General features: G+C 37.9%; 1 protein-coding gene across 5 annotated transcripts in view; it reads left to right on the forward strand.

The window, feature by feature from the left end:
- The window catches only part of HS3ST1 (heparan sulfate-glucosamine 3-sulfotransferase 1), a 96902-nt gene that overhangs the window by 72949 nt on the left and 10641 nt on the right, over positions 1–13312 (forward strand). Inside the window, exon 1 of one of the 5 annotated variants that reach the window (XM_058188004.1) lies at positions 10198–10277. The exons of the other annotated variants lie outside the window; for them this stretch is intronic. The gene's annotated coding sequence lies outside the window, so the exon portion shown is untranslated. Of the gene's footprint in view, positions 1–10197; positions 10278–13312 lie in introns of those variants that run through there. 5 annotated transcript variants of the gene reach the window in all.

Raw genomic sequence — 13312 nt, forward strand, 5'->3', positions numbered from 1 at the left:
GCTCCTTGGGCAGTTTGAGCTTACTGAGTTGGCGCAGAAAGAACATTCTTTGTTGTCCTTTTTTAATGATGTTTTTGATGTTAGCTGTCCATTTGAGATCTTGCGATATGATAGAACCCAGAAATTTGAAGGTTTCTACTGTTGATACTGTGTTGTCAAGTATTGTGAGAGGTGGAAGTATGGAAGGGTTTTTCCTAAAGTCTACCACCATTTCTACGGTTTTGAGTGTGTTCAGTTCCAGATTGTTTTGGTTGCACCACAAGGCTAGTCGTTTGACCTCTCGTCTATATGCGGATTCGTCATTGTCTCGAATGAGACCAATCACTGTTGTGTCATCTGCGAACTTCAGTAGCTTAACAAATGGATCATTGGAGATGCAGTCATTGGTATACAGAGAGAAGTGGGGAGAGCACACAGCCTTGGGGGGGCCCTGTGCTAATTGTACAGGTATTTGATGTGATCTTGCTTAGCTTCACCTGCTGCTTCCTGTTTGTTAGGAAGCTTGTGATCCACTTACAAGTCTGTTCCGGTACCTGTAGCTGGTTTAGCTTAGTTAGAAGAATGTCTGGAATGATGGTATTGAATGCTGAACTAAAGTCTACAAAAAGGACCCTTGCATAGGTCTTTGGAGACTCAAGATGTTGTAGGATGTAGTGCAGAGCCATATTAACAGCATCATCTGTTGATCTATTTGCTCGGTATGCAAATTGCAAGGGGTCTAACAGCGGATCCGTGATGGTTTTCAGGTAGGAAAGCACTAGCCTTTCAAAGGTTTTCATGACTACAGATGTTAGAGCAACTGGTCTGTAGTCATTCAGTTCCTTGATGGTGGGCTTCTTCGGCACTGGGATGATGGTAGAGCGTTTGAAGCAAGAAGGAACATAGCACATCTCTAGTGATTTATTGAAAATATGGGTGAAGATGGGGGCCAATTGGTCAGCACAGACTTTTAAGCAAGAAGGAGTTATCTTGTCTGGGCCTGGAGCTTTTCCTGGCTTTTGTCTGTGAAATAGGTCCTGCACTTCCTTTTCTGTGATCACCAATGAAATGGGGTCAGTTGTAGGAGGCTTGGCTGTTGTTGCTGTGTCTGAGATGGTGGTTGTGGAGATAGGTGGCTGTAGTTTCCTTTCAAACCTGCAGTAAAACTCATTCAGGTCATCTGCCAGTTGTTGATTACCTTCAGCCTGGGAAGGAGGTTTGCCATAGCCGGTGATATTTTTAAGAGTTTTCCACATGTTTGCTGGTTCATTTGCTGAAAATTGATTCTTTAGCTTTTCAGAGTAGCTTCTTTTTGCTGCTCTTATCTCCCTTGTTAGTGCATTTCTGGCCTGATTGTACAGCATTTTATCACCTTTTCTGTAGGCTTCCTCTTTGGAATGTCGTAGCTGCTTAAGTTTAGGTGTAAACCAAGGTTTGTTATTACTGTGTATTCGCAAGTTCCTTGTAGGTACACATAGGTCTTCACAGAAGCTGACATATGATGTTACAGTATCTGTGAGTTCATCCAGGTCTGCAGAGGTATCTTTAAAAATATTCCAATCAGTGCAGTCAAAACATGCCTGTAGCTTTAATTCTGATTCCTCCGTCCAGGTTTTCACTGATTTAATTATGATGCTTTTGCTGCAAACCAGCATTTACTTCTGGTTTCCAGCAAAAACATCCCATAGCAAACAGTGGGTTCACTTACCGACTACCACAAAAGAGGTCATAAAATCAGGTCGCTCACGCTTTACTATCATGACTTATGAGCATAATTGCCAAGTTCAGTAGTCAAGTCTGCAAATAATTATAACATATAATGCATACAATATTTTTGATTTTTTTGAAAATGTGAGTAAGAAAAATAATTTTAAAAATGAAGAAGAGGGTTAGGCATACTTTTAAATGTGATTTACTGGCAGCAGGAGTGGGTTTCTTTTCACTGCTTCAAGATGCTGCGTTCTGGAATATTATTTTCTAATGCATCTTAAAAACTTTCTACACTTAACATATTCCAAATTGAATGATGTATAAATGACTAAAGTAAATTCTGCCAGAGTTTATACCCACAGTGGTTATAAAAATAACCTATCATATATACACAACTGTTCATTTTAATTGTAGTAGAGAATAGATAGTAAGCAGAAAATTGGAATCTGTAAACTAAAACCATCAGCTTTATATTGTTTCAGGGTAAAAGCACCTTGCTGTCAAAGAGAGAAATGCTCCCACATAATTACACCAGATATAAATTTTATTTTGCTTTATATATCCTCTTATCCATCTGTTCATTTTGTTTATTAGACTGGAAATATGTACAAAAATAAATGATCAAAATATCTATGACTAATTTTCAAATTATCAGTGTTCAGACTGATTTCGTCTAGACATTTTATTCCTCCTTACCAGACAAAAAGCCATTTCTAATCATTATAATTGAGAAAGCCAATATGTTTAACTAGATGGTCAGCAAATCATCCAACTAAAAAAATTATATACCTCTGAGAATTCAAGGACTTTATTTTGAGGATATGCTAAATAGTTGAGTTTGGGCAATTTCTTCCAGGGAAAATGGGTGCCAATTTTGCTTTCTCTAGTTTACAAACATCTAAGAATCGCCTAAAATAGTACCATCCCTGACCACTAATTGTGCTGTCTGGGTTTGTAGGTAATGGTATCTCAATGAACTCAAATTGGTGAAGACTGCTGTACAGGTAGTCCTTGACTTACGACCACAATTGAGCCCAAAATTTATCTTGCTAAGTGAGACATTTGTTAAGTGAATTTTGCTCCATTTTTACAAGCTTACTTGCCACAGTTGTTAAGTGAATTACTGCACTTGCTAAGTTACTCACATGGTTGTTAAGTGAATCCCACTTCCTCATTGACTTTGCTTGTCAGAAAGTTGCAAAAAGGGACCACGTGACCCCCGGATAGTGCAATCGTCATAAAGATGAATCAGCTGCCGAGCATCTGAATTTTGATCATGTGATCATGGGGATGCTGCACGGTATGTGAAAAATGGTCATAAGTCACTGTTTTCAGTGCTGTTGTAACAAACATGTCACCTATATACTGTATATTATTGCCATGATTGTTAGGACCCCTTGACAACTCTGGAGTATGATGCTCTATATGAACTGTTGTAAATCAAGAACTACCTGTGTTATAATTATACTGTTTCCTACATATGAGAGGTTAAATGGAAACTGAAAGGAAAGGATACTAGTATCCTCAGGTTATGACTATCATTGGGGCTGAAATTTCCATTGCTAAGCAACAACTTAACAGTGGCACAGGACCACATCACTTTGAGATGTCAATTCCAGCAATCCCAATTGCCATCCTAACATAGGTCATCAAATGAAGACCTCACATGATGGTAGCTTTTGACTTCCTGCCAGGTTCCCCATTGACCTTTCTTGTGGGAAGCCAGCAGGGACTGTCAGAAATCATGACCATGTGACTACAGGAACAGTGTAATAGCCGAAACTCTGAAAACAGAGATCATTTACAGAACTTAATCTCCTGGGTTTAGCTTTATTAGAATATTATTAATATAAAGGAAATTCCATGTTCCAATAATTACAATAATGGTTTGATTTTTATAATTTGTTTGCGAAATAAGCCAATATATATGCACCTGTTGTAAGGAGTTGGCTGCATAACTTTGTGTACACAATATACATTTTGAGAGAGGTCGCAGAAAGAATGAGGAAATACACCTCAAAGCCATATTGTACTTTGATCAGGGAATTTTCTACTAAAGTTATTAGAAATAGGAATTAGAAAAAAAGTAATTCTAGCCATGGGAAAATAATCTCTTTTAAAAAGCCTATCTAGATATATCACCTGCCAACCATTTAATATACTTACAGTTTATGTTAACCTTCCATAGCATTGCTTTTAATCTACCTTTTTCTGTGTACCGGGTAGAAGACAGCCTGAGGCCAACAGCAATTGCTTTATTACTCGTTTTTGTAGATCTCTAGTAGCTGGTGTGCTTTTCCTCCCCAATTTCTTTTTGTTTCTTGAAGTTCATGACTCCAAGTTCCTTAATGGAAATGAAACTGCTTCTTCATTAACACAAGCATTAGCCTAGTAACTTCACAGGAAACATTTTCTGCTGAAGTTTATCACTTTATTTTCCCTGTGGTGTTACGTATTCTGTCCTGTGTATCTTGAAGTTCCACATAATAATGTCTAGAATGATGTATATGCTCCTGTGTATTTATTGTATCTTTTTTAAACAGCCTCTATAAATGTTCAGCATCATCTGCGAAATCAGGGGAACAGAGGAAAGACAGAATAGAAATTTAACAAATTGGAAAAATTACAGAGATGAATTAATTCACTTAATGAGTAAGCAGAAATTCATTAAAAGTTTCAAAATCGTTTCTCATGGATTTGACATAGAACAAGGCTCTTTATTAAAACTACACCTGTAGATTATTTAAGACGGTCTATATCAGGGGTCTCCAACCTTGGGAACTTTAAGACTTGTGGACTTCAACTCCCAGAATTCCTCAGCCAGCAAAACTGGTTGAAGCTGGCTGAGGAATTCTGGGAGTTGAAGTCTACAAGTGTTACAGCTCTCAAGGTTGGAGACCCTTGATCTATATAACATCAGATGTTTATGTTTTTCGTTTTACCATTTCCATTCTTCTTTTGTAGCAAAATTTTACTTGTTTCCCCAGATGATATGCTTAAGTAAAAAAAGATTTATTGATCTCTGAAATGCCCATAGGATTCTTGGTTTTTGCTGCAATAGGCTGACATGGCTATTTCCCAGAAAACAAGAGTTTTATTACTGTTTATCTGTGGTCACTGTTCAAGTTGATTTTCCATCTTTAAAGTAATTGTGTCTTTTGACTTTTTTCCTAAACATTCTGCTTTTCCATTCTCTTCTAATACCTTTGTATTTACAACGTACCCGTATTCTTCCTTCAGGGTATATTCCCATACATTCAATGAAATGGATTGTGTGATCCAAAAAGGTTATGTTATAATATAATTAGCTTAAGGCAGCATTTCTCAACCTTGCAATTTGAAGAGGTGTGGACTTCAACTCCCAGAATTGCCCAGCCAGGATGGCCGGCAGGGGTATTCTGGGTGTTGAAGTCCACACCTCCTCAAGTTGCCAAGGTTCAGCACCAGTGGTCTAAGGCAGGGGTTTCCAACCTTGGCAACTTTAAGACTTTGCTGGCTGAGGAACTCTGGGAGTTGAAGTCCACAAGTCTTAAAGTTGCCAAGATTGGAGACCCCTGGTCTAAGGTGATACAGGTCTTCTTGTTTTTCTTTCTCAAAACTTTCCTTGGAATGTTCTAAAATGTAAATTAGATTTGTTAAAATTACATCTTGCCTTTCTCCAGGAGTTCAAGGCAGTAAATATGGGAAACACTGTTTTATTCCATTAACGGCAATGCTATAACATTAGTTGGGCTTGAGATTTCCAGAAAATTCTATAGGTAAGGATGGATTTGAATGTGGGCTTCCTCAGCCCTAATCTAACATTTTAATTTATTTATCTACTAGATTTGCTTTAATAAAGCTACTTTACCTTTCTATATTTTTGAAACTTATTTAGAACATTTTCCTTCAATTTTCTAGAACCAGAATTAAGCTAACTAATCTGTTATATCCGGGATTTCTTGCCATTATATTGGCCTTTGGAAGTGTATTGGCCTTTGGAAGAGACTGAGTTTAGATGATGTTAAATTTCAGTAAGAATTTCCAGATTATCTAGGTCATTTTATTTTCTATTTACCTTAGCTCTTTAAAATTCACTTCAGGTGCAGAATTCAAATAATTCATTTACCTCTCCTGCAGTCTCTTTAGCTAATTACTCTGTCATTCCTGGTAGGTTTCTTAGTTAAAATGTATTTATAAAATAATTATTTATGTTGTTCTTAGTATTATTAATTATGCTATCAAAATCTTCAATTGTTTCGCTGCATTGGATTTTGTTCTTATTTCTCCAGCAGTTTTCTTTTCACTGTTTATTAGCCATAAAGGTGAATAAATCTTCTTTGGTGTCATGGCCATTTTTACTTTTCATTTTATCTTCCATTTCATTAGTCCTGTACATCAATAACTGCACACACATTGTAGGTGATACCTAAAATTAAATTGGGTCAGCTCCAAGACCTAAATGACTGTCCTAAATTATAAAAGTATCTAAAGATTTTACTATTTTGTCATGAAAATTATGTGCATTTATTCAATCTACATGTAAACAATTGAAAGCATTCGTTACTTTCTCCTTTAGATGTGTTCTCCATTTCACAATCATTCTGGGCATTTTAGCCTAGTTTAAATTATTTTCAGAGACTATTATTCTCAACCAAAACATTTTTATAGAGAATTCTGTTTTGAAATTTTCAGATCGTTAGGTGATTATAGATCCAAGACTCTTAATTTATTTTATTTTCAAAGCAACATAACTCAGTTTATGATATCAGATGCTAGAATTTGCAATTGCATTTTGGTTGGTATGAGAAATATTAGATCTAACATGAAATCACATCACTGAAACGTTATTAGATCAATGGTTCTCAACCTTGAAAACTTTCACGTGTGTAAACTTAAATTCCCAAAATTCCATAGCCAGCCATGCTTGAGAAACCCTGGTCTATGGCATTAAACCCATTTTCTCTGGCATGGAACATTTTGCACATCTCTCAAAATTATTTAGAAATGCTTAAATTATATAAAGGCATGGGAACTGTGCCAGATCAGCAACTCCTCTGGGATCCAAAGAGAACTTTTTTCTTTGTCTTTCCAGCTATCGCAGTTGCAAATATTTGCTTCATGATGCTAGTCCTTAGGATTTCTGGAATGATGCCTGGGCATTAGGCTTGTGTTAATTGTTTGTTGAACACACATGCAGAAAGAGATTTTATGACTAAGAGACTCTTGCAAGACTAAAGCATGGCAAGAGCATGGATTTGAATTCCACACATCTGAAAGCTGCCAAGGTTGAGAAACACTGGGTTAGGTAAAAATGACACTCTCATTATGCTGTCTTTTCACTACCAGAAATGGCACTGAAGGAGGCATTTATACATTCATATCTAATAATTTGCTGTTCATAATCACACGGCTGAAGCCATGTGAGCCCACAGCATTAGTTTCCAGGCACAATTTAGCTAGACTAATATTTTAATTATAAATCTCTACCTTCCCCTTTGCAGATTGCTTTCTTTAATTAATGTTGGATGGAATAAACTGGAGGATTGTCTATCCCAAATTTTGGTCTTATACCAGCTGGCAAATTTAATATCAGACTTGAAACCAGCAATAAGGCTTTCTTCTTCTGATTCCAACAGTCATATTTCCCTTCTTAAAAATCATCCTCAAGGTTACCCACATTACTGCAAGGATCAGGATGTTAACCTAGGAGGTTGGCCCTTAATGTACAGCACTGGAAAATGTAGAGTCTGTGTATTAATTGGAGTAGCAAACAGTGACCTTAACAGTGAACTCACCTGTGGGGCAGTCAGTGAAAAGCTATTGTGTCTCAACCTTATATGCCCTTTTTAGTCTGGTAGTTGAATTTAAAGTTGGATAACAGCCACTCACCAGCTGACCTCTTTGGACAGTGCAACCTAAGTTAGGGTCAATAATATAGGTTTATCCATTTCTATGATTAAATGGTCTGAAAAGGCCACTAGAATAAAGCAATTATTTCTTGCCCCAGAGAAGTCTTTTAAGGTTCGTGAACTCTAGACTGCGCACTCTAACCCTCCAGAAGTTTTAGTCACATACACTACTCTGATAAACAACTTTCAATTTACCAGCATCCTATGAGCAAAGACTGCCATTTCAGGTAGAAACCCTAGTTTGACCAGGATTGTATGCAAACCAGGTCACATTTAGTGACCACTTTCAAAATCTAGCAATTATTCCATTATTAAGAATTAGCTATTTTATATAGGTAGTCTTCGACTTGCAACAGTTCATTTAGTGACCATTCAAAGTTACCACGGCACTGAAGAAAGTGACTTATGACCGTTTTTCAGTTACGACCTTTCCAGCATCCCCATGATCATGTGATCAAAATTCAGATGCTTGGCAACTGGTTCATATTTATGACCTTTGTTGTGTCCCAGGGGTCATGTGATCACCTTTTGCAACCTTCTGGCAAGCAAAATCAGTGGGGAAACCAGATTCACTTAACAACCAGGTTACTAACTTATCAACTGCAGTGATTCACTTAACAACTGTGGCAAGAAATGTCGTAAATGGGGCAAAACTCACTTAGCAAATATCTCACTTAACAACAGAAGTGTTGGGTTCAATTGTGGCTGTAACTGGAGGACTACCTGTATTATAAAATTAATGTTAAAAACATTTCTACAAACCAATTAGTAATGATTATTTTAAGCCACAAAGGATAGAAGAATCTTTCTCTGTAGGAAGATAACTGCAAGCATCTTCCAAAGCAATAGGAGGGACCTGCCAGAAACTTGGGAAAGATCCTTCTGGAGAGATGAGAAGAGTTTCATGTAAGCTGTACAAACTCTGTCTTACCAACCTTTTGCTTCAACCTACATTTTAAACAGTTATTCCTCCCTGATCATCAGTTTCACATTTGAAAATTGTCAAAATAATCAGTTAAAAAAACAGGAACACCTCCAAGTGATCTAATGCCTAGAAAATTATTAAACAATTGGTAGGGTTCTCCTTTGGCCTTTTGTTCACAGATACTAATAACACATTCCAATTGCCTAAAGACTGGAATTGTTCTATTACTGTCACACTTTTTAAGAAACAGATATAATGGTATGTGGAAATGACCTGGCAAAGAAATGCTGCCTAGGGAACAGTCAGGTAAGAGAGAGCATAGCCCAAAGCTGCATAGTGAGCAGAGCAAGAGACTCATGAGGGACCCTCCCTAAGCTATTGAACTGTAAGAGTGGTGCAGGAGAATAGTACTTGCAGATTTGCAAGATTGATGACATCCTTACCAGGCAGACCACACAGGAAACAAAGCCAGATAACCTACTTCTGCTTTATTATAAAGTTACATTAATAAACTCTTGCATGTTCTGCAAGGTCTCTAGGCAGCATCTCTTTCCGGTCTCCGAAGGCCATTCCCACATACCATTACAAGGCCATTCCCACATACCATTACAAGGGTGGACTTTTTCAAATACCATCCAATTAGCCTCCTATGCATTGCAAGGAAATGTTTCTTTCTGTTTTATAAGCTTCCGGATAGACTAGAACAAAAGTTCCTAATTGATGAACAAGCCCATGATATGGAGGGCAGATCACTGTGGATTAGTGTACCATCCTGCAGTTTTTAGCAGAGAAATACAAGCATGTTTACTCCCATTTCCTTTATGTTGCCCTCATTGTTTTAGAATCAGCAGTTATCTCAGTCAAGAAAGGAATGAAAGAGGGTTACTTCTCTCCATCCCCCAAACTGCCTTTTTCAATACCTATGTGAGTAAACTCAATGGAAAAATTTTAGTATAGTAGTTTAACCCTCAGGAATCTGGCTCAAACAAATTAAATCTATTTCTCATAAGAGTAATAATCTAAGACCACACTGGGTTTCTTCAATGTTAAGAGAGGCAAGAGCAAGGTCAAGAGAGGCAAGTTTGAACAGGCAGAATTAGAGCAGAGAGAAATAGGAACATTCTTACACCAGGAAGCTACTCTTTCAATGTTATTGAATATTATTTAATACTATTACTTGCTCAACATATTGCAGAATTTTCTTTCTTTAGCCTTACTGAAGGCCTGGGACCCCAAACTTCATCTTTTACAGAAACCTCTATTTTTCTTTCCACACTGCTTTTGCTTCACTTCATCCTGTCTGCACAGCAGCATAAAAACAGGAAACTACTAAACTCTTTGCTAAACTAATTATACTTAACTCTGCGGGATGTGATTAGAACAGCACCCAGAAGCTTATTACAGCTTGAGCTGAAGTCTAGGTGAATAGGCCATGCTAGGAATAGCTGAACAGCATTACTTGTACATGTGATTTTAATGATAAGAAATGTGTAACCAATCATTATATTGCTATTTTGAAATTCCTGTATCCTGAGGTATCAAAATAAAATGCCAGTCTTGCTCAGGGCTCCTCCCATCAGCTTGGTTATGGAGAGCCCCTTTGCTTCTGATCAGAAAGAAAGTGACAAATTTTCACTTTCCTTGATTCTGTGTTATTGATTGGCTTTTTTGCCAGATTGGCTCTTGCCCATCAGATTGGCAACTCCACCAATATCCTGCATCTGGCTTCAAGATGACTTCTTGGGAGACCCAGATTCACAGAGACGGATAAGGTACACCCTGCTCCCTGTCCAATTCATGTCGGAGGCACCATTTAAGGCATTTCTTAATGCCTTTCTCCATTGCCAGGAGATTGCCTGTGGGACTCCTTTCATGTCCCTGTCAAAGAGCTGGAGTGAATCATGGGAGCTCACCCTGCCATGCAGCAGCACTTAGGTCTTGAACGCAGGCTTGCTTACCTCCAACCCAACATCCTAACCACCTGAGCCACGACACTCCCATACACCCTGCTGATTTCAGCAGTATCATTCTCATGGTCTTGTGCTTCCAATTGCCCTGAACTCAAAGATGAAGGTCAAATAACAGAGGAAACTGGATGATATGGAATCAAGACTCCCCAAGAACGTCAGAGCCCAAGTTGGCAGGGATAAGTGTAAATCGGTTCTGAATTTCCCCAAAGGCCCTCATTGGGTACTCGTTGCATACATTCCCCTGGTGAAGAAAAGCCAATAGGGACTTGAGTCCCTTAAGGATATAAGCTGCAGGGACTCAAGGGGTGAGTCTCAAGAGGGGGTGTTGATGGAAATCCCTAAGGCCCTTTGGTAAGAACACTCTTGTTAATAAAGTCTCACACGGGTGGGGTGGAGAGAAAAACTGTAATGCCCCCGGGGGCAGAGGCAATCAAAAAGTCTTGATTCTTTCAAAAGCCCTCTGCCCTCCTAAGAGGCGTTGCTGGTAAACAGGTCCATCTCCAGGGGGGATAGGTCACAACCATAGATGATGGCAGCAGGTTCTAGCAAAACCTTGGACAATGACCACTTTGACCTGTTTTGACGAACTGCAGGGAATTAGTTGGAGGTGATCCATTTATTAGAAGGAAATTGATTTACCTTTTTTAGGGATGATTGGCCTCAATATCCCCTAGAATAGGGATGTCAAATTCAAGGTCCTTCCCTATCATCCACCAATGGTGATCCCAAATGAGATGCAGCTGCCTGTATTATAGGTGAGAAGAGAATTTGATCTGATGACTTACTGAATAGTCCAAATCATCCTACACACAGTGAGCCTGCGTGCAAGGCTACTCAGAAACCCTATGAAACCCTCTCTAAGAAGCCAGCCAAACTTCTGCCTTTTAGACAGACTTTTTCCCCACTACTTTTGCTCCACTTCCCTTGTCTACACAGAAGCAGGTGAACTACCAAACGCTGTGCTAAACCAAAGCAAAAAATTATACTTGGCTCTTCAGGATGCGTTTAGGACTGTACCTAGAAGCTTATTGCAGCTTCATAGGAACAGCCGAAAGCACTTTTTGTACATTTGCTATTCCAAGTTGAGCAGCATGACTTGTACACGTGCTATTTTAATGACAATAAGAAATTTGTAACCAATCATTGTATATAGCTGTTTTGAATTTCCTGTGTTCTGAGGTATAAAAATAGAATGCCAGCCTTGCTCAGGGCTCCCTCCAACTCCTTTGTAAGCTCCTTTGTTTGCTAATGGAGAGCCCCTTTACTTCTCATCAGAAATAATCCTGGACTCTGTATAACTGATTGGCCTTTGCATGGACTGGGTAAACAAACCACAGATTGGGTGGATGGAGGATTGGATGGATGATGCAGATACAGAATGTTTATAACGATCAAAGACCAGTACAGTTAAAAAGATTAATGGAAAAGAAGTAGATAGATAGATAGATAGATAGATAGATAGATAGATAGATAGATAGATAGATAGATAGATAGTCTTATCTAACAACTTAGTATTTGTTAAATAAATAAGTAAAAGGCTTACTTAATAAATACTGTTGTTAAGCAAGATTATGTATATATCCACTTATACATACAGTTTTATAATCCTCTTAATTTTAGTATTTAGATTTTTTTTAGAATTTTTTTCTTTTTAATAGTTTGTCATTTGCATTTGCAGTGTTATAGGGAAGTATTTTATTCACTTCTATTTTTTTTGAACGTTGTTTGCATTATAAGAATGAATAATATATTACAAAATATAGGCATTAACTGGGTACAGTAGTATTAGGTAGAGTATTCATCTGAATTCACATTCATGGATAGATTACAGTTTTCTATGTCCCTTTGTGAAAGTGGTGATTGGGACAAACAAGTACATGTAGTCCTTGACTTACGACCACAATTGAGCCCAAAATTTCTGTTGTTAAGTGAGACATTTGTTAAGCCTCTGAAGGGCCTCTGTGGCTCAGACTGGTAAGACAGTCTGTTATGAACAGCAGCTGCTTGCAATTACTGCAGGTTCAAGCCCCACTAGGCCAAGGTTGACTCAGCCTTCCATCCTTTATAAGGGTAGGTAAAATGAGGACCCAGATTGTTGGGAGCAATAAGTTAACTTTGTATATAATATACAAATGGATGAAGACTATTGCTTGACATAGTGTAAGCCGCCCTGAGTCTTCGGAGAAGGGCGGGATATAAATGCAAATAAAAAAAAGTGGGTTTTACCTCATTTTACGACCTTTCTTGCCATAGTTGTTAAGTGAATCATTGCAATTGATAAGTTAGTAACCCGGGTGTTAAGTGAATCTGAATTCCCCATTGACTTTCCTTGTCAAAAGGTTGCAAAAGCTGATCACTTGTATTTGGGACACATCATAAGTATGAACCAGTTGCCAAGCATCTGAATTTTGATCACATGATCATGGGGAATGCTACAAAGGTCATAACTCTGAAAATTTGTCATAAGTCACTTTTATCAGTGCCATTGTAACTTTGAACAGTCACTAAATGAACTGTTGTAAGTCGAGGACTACCTGTAAGGTGTCTGAACTTTAATTTTGCAGGGTTGGTGGAGTATCTAAAAGGAAAAAGAAAGTTAGGAGTGGTGATTAAATCCAGTGTTGTGTACCATATATGAGTACTAACTATGAATGCAGATAAGACATCGAGATCTGTAACATTGTGTCTTCAGTTAGCAGGGATACATTCAAGGAAGGAGAATTTAGATAATATTTTTTAAAATTGGCATATTTATCCAATTTATAATTAGTGCTTCTTGGCCTTATTCAGAGAGCCAGCTGATAAGCAAAAAAAGTACCAGTAAATCAACAAAATTT

This window comes from Ahaetulla prasina, chromosome 6 (genome assembly GCF_028640845.1).
Source record: "Ahaetulla prasina isolate Xishuangbanna chromosome 6, ASM2864084v1, whole genome shotgun sequence".
In the NCBI taxonomy this organism is placed as follows: Eukaryota; Metazoa; Chordata; class Lepidosauria; order Squamata; family Colubridae; genus Ahaetulla; species Ahaetulla prasina.